The sequence below is a fragment of the Mus caroli genome, chromosome 7 (genome assembly GCF_900094665.2).
Source record: "Mus caroli chromosome 7, CAROLI_EIJ_v1.1, whole genome shotgun sequence".
In the NCBI taxonomy this organism is placed as follows: domain Eukaryota; kingdom Metazoa; phylum Chordata; class Mammalia; order Rodentia; family Muridae; genus Mus; species Mus caroli.
The window spans coordinates 408535-412697 of NC_034576.1; positions in this window are offsets into that span (position 1 = coordinate 408535).

Genomic DNA, 4163 nt, shown 5'->3' on the forward strand with positions numbered 1-4163 from the left:
CAGAGGGTGTGAGTGATTATGAAAGAACCAGAGGACTCAGAGCTGTGGGGCTTCCAGTGTGAGCAGCATGGACGCAGCTCTCTTCTGCTCTTATCCTGGAATCTCAGAAAAACCCTGTCTATCTCTAACACCATCACCTGCCCCATGAGAACATCAGCATCATGGCCACCACAAAACTCCAGGACCCAACAAGACCCACAGGGTTATTGTCCCTCAGGCTAGACACTTCCTTGGTCCAAGAAGCATCCACACAAAATGAAGCACGTAAAAGCCTTGGAAAGTGTGTACAGAAAGCACCCACCCAGTTCTGCATTCATGGTGGAGCCTATTGTTTTAATTCATGTTCGATGAGGGGTCCAAGCCTAGGTCCTCAGCAAGGGTGAGGCAGGTGGGTGTCCTGTGGGAGGTACCAATGCCAGGTAAGCAAAAGAGGTGCACACTACCCAGTCTGACTTGCGAGCTGGGGCTTCAAAGGAAAAAGTTGAACAGTATGAGCTGTGTTTGGTTTCTTATGAGTCTGTCGTTCTGTAGGTGAGGGAGAATAGCTGCTGGGCTCCATTTTCTCTGCTTGAGGTTAGCTCTGTTGGTCTAAATGTAGATGTAGCTGGTGAGGTTGGGGCTTTCTATCTTGGGCTTCCTGGTCTCTGTTCCTCTCTCTAGGCTTTTGCCTATCTACATACTGTATCTTAATCCTAGTCCCCTGTGGGTCTGTTGGGGAAAGCCCTTTGTCTGTCACTTCCCTTAGAATCCCTACTCTGTCCCTGGCCTGACTTGATTCTGACTTTGCCAGTGTTGAGTGGAATGAAATATGAAGATGTGAGTCTTGGAATTCAACATACTGCAGAATGTCTTGAGGGCTCACTAAGATATGGTTGCTGGTCATAAAGTTTGATTTCACTTTTTTTTTTTTTTTTGGTTTTCGAGACAGGGTTTCTCTTTATAGCGCTCTGGCTGTCCTGGAGCTCACTTTGTAGACCAGGCTGGCCTCGAACTCAGAAATCCACCTGCCTCTGCCTCCCAAGTGCTGGGATTATGATTTCACTTTTGCTAAGATAGAGCTCAAAAAATGTGTATTTAAGCCTGTAATCCTACTTACTCAGGAGACTTTTGAGGCAGAAGGGTTGGAAGTACTTAGGTTACACAGTTGAGTTCAAGGTCAGCCTAGGCTGTAGGAAAAAGCCAGTGTCCAAAAAAGAAAGGAAGGAAGAAAGCAAGCAAGCAAGCTAGGGAGATCTGGCAAGATAGCACTGTTGGTAAAGTGTATTTCATAAAAACATGGGAACCTTGGAAGGCAGAAGTAGGCAGATCTCTGAGTCTAAGGACAGCCTGGTATACAGAGCAAGTTCCGGGACATTGAGGGCTACACAGAGAAACCCTGTCTTGAAAAACCCCAAAACCAAAATAAAGCCAAAACAACAGCATAAAACCATGAGTTCAATACTTGGCACCCATATAAAGGCAAGGTGTTGGTAGCATGTATTTGCCATTCCAATGCTGAGAAGGTGGACACAGGTGTCCTCCTGGGGTGTGTATGGTCCTGATGAGTGGCCTATCTAAAACAAAGCAAAACAACTTCAAAAACAGCAACAACAAAGAATGAGCTGCTGAGATTGACTTGGCCTTCATAAGCACATGCATGTGCACCTGCACACAGTACATTCATATGCATATACACACACACAAAACGTTAAGGGGAGTTGACTGAAGAGATGGCTGCTCCTCAAGAGGACCTGGTTTGATTCCCAGCACCCATGTCAGCCTACAATGGTCTATAGCTCTAGTCCCTGAGAATGACATCCTTTTCTGATCTCCTTGGGCACCAGGTGCACATGTGTTGTAGACACACATAAGCTAAACACCTATACATACACAGTAAAAGTTTTTAAAGGGCCAGCAATATAGTTCAAACCAGGGTGCTTGCCTAGCAGTGTCAAGGCCCTGCCTCAAACATTTTAAAAGGGCTTTGAGGTGTGGTGGCACTCAGTTTTACTCCCAGCATTACCAGGCAGAGACCAGATTTCTGGGAGTTCTGTGGCCAACCTAGTCTACACAGTGAGTTCCAGTTCCTTAGAAGGCTGAAGAAGCAGCCACATGGTGGTAAGCACATACCTGAAATCCAGTACTTGAGAAATGGAAGCAGGAATTCTTCCATTCAAGGTCATTCTCTGCTACAAAGCTCAAGGTCCAATCCAGCCTGTCCTATATGATATCTGTCAAAAAGGAGAGGCAAGAATCGACTGGAAATAGCTCAATAGTAGTCTTCCTCCCTAGCATGTTAAACCTTGGTTTCAAATCTCTCTACTGGAAAGAAAAACAGGAATTTCCATGGATCATTTCAGGGAAAGAATAACTAGTTTCCAACTCCAGATGTTGATGTAATTGTTCTAGCATAAGTCTTAAGTATCTGGATTCTACCTCTACCAACTCCCCAGGTGATTCTAAAGTGCAGCTCAGCCTGAGAATCATAGCTGTTTTTAAGGCCATTAGTATATCCTGGGAGCTTGTTAGAAAAAGCAGAATTGGGGACCACCTAGATAAGAAGCTGCATCTTAATAATTTGGCAGGGGTTCCTGATAGAGCTAGAAGCAGTTCCACATTCTTGGGCCCGCATGAAATAGCAAAACTATGAATGAATAGCAAACTCGAAAGAGTGTAGTAGCTGTTTTTAAAATCTTGACAAACACTGGTCTCTAGGTTTCACCTTCTTAAGTCTATGTGACCCTAAGAATATGCATTTAAAAATTACGTAAATGTGCGAGCTTAAGTGCACCAGCAGATGCCAGATGAAAGTCAGATCTGGAACTGGAGTTACACGCATGCAAGCCACCCTGTGGGAACTGGTCCTCTGCAGGAAAATGTTCTTAACTGCTGAGCCATCTTTCCAGCCGAAGAATATGCCTTTTTATAAGCCATTTTTTCCTCTCTTGCTTCATGCCATTCTGGTGCGGTGAAATGCACGTGCACGTTCTCTTCTTTTCCCCCACCTAGCAGGCAGAGATAGATCGAGTTTCCCCAATTCATGAAAACGTGGTGCTCACCTTTGCAACCTAAGTCAGCAAAAGGCTATGGAGTGCTTCATGGGTACTAAACAACGAGAAATCCGGAGAGTGAGATTCAAGTAAGTGTAAAAACGGCAGGAGTCGAACAAAATTAAACCAGAGGCTCACCTAAGCACTCGGCAAGGGTGGTCGGGGAAGTTTACTCCTTAAGAAGCATAGCAGAACTCTAGTTGAGTAGTCATTACAGATGTGACCGACGTAGGGCAAAGCGCAGTTTCCTCTACAGCTGGAGTCCTTGCAACTACAGGAGAGGTCCTAGTCCGCTAACTTAACCAGAGAGACGTCAGTTCCACGCCTTGTGTTTCTCAGTCGCTTCTGCAATGTTCCTGATTCCTTCTTTCATCCTTTAGAAAGCACTGAGTTTTAGAGATATACCAAGCAGACGCGCTTGGGGAATGACTACGAGGATCAGATAACAGCCTAGACAGGCAAAGGAAGGATGCTCCGACAACCACACCTGTCGGCAGGTTAATAGCTACCCTATTGGCTAACCAAGGGAAGGGGCGGGGTGTTTGTCTAGCTCCTCCCTTTAGGGCTGGCGGCTCTTTTGATTGGTAGATGACTTGGGTTTACTATCCCCAGCCCTCTGGCACCTCTCTGTCTCCCACTAGATAAGCTTCCTTTAACACTCACACACTATGCTTTTTGTCGTTTTCCCCTACCCACATTCATAGCTAACCAATGAGTTCAGGGTAGAATACACCTCGCAACCAATTACAGCTGCCTTTAAACTTGACGAGCAACTTCCCGCCCCTCACCCTGACTCCTCCCCGCTGCCAATTGATTTAGGGTAAGGGGGCGGACACATCCAATCAGCACGACACAGGCTTCCTGATTGACACCCAGGTCCTCGCGCTGGCGTGTTGTGCTCCGAGGAGGGGAGGAGGAGGAGGAGCCGGGAAGAAATACCCGAGCCAATCCAAGCAAGCTAAGCGGGAGGCCAATCGAACGCCGCGCCTTGCAGAGAGCAGCCAATCCTAATGAAGGGGCTGGCCTTATTCTCGCTAGGAACCAATGGGGCGCGCCTAACGGCGCAGAGCGACGTGCTGCGGGAGCAATGACGGACCCATATTCCGGGCTCGGGGGCGGGCCGGCGCCAGAGAG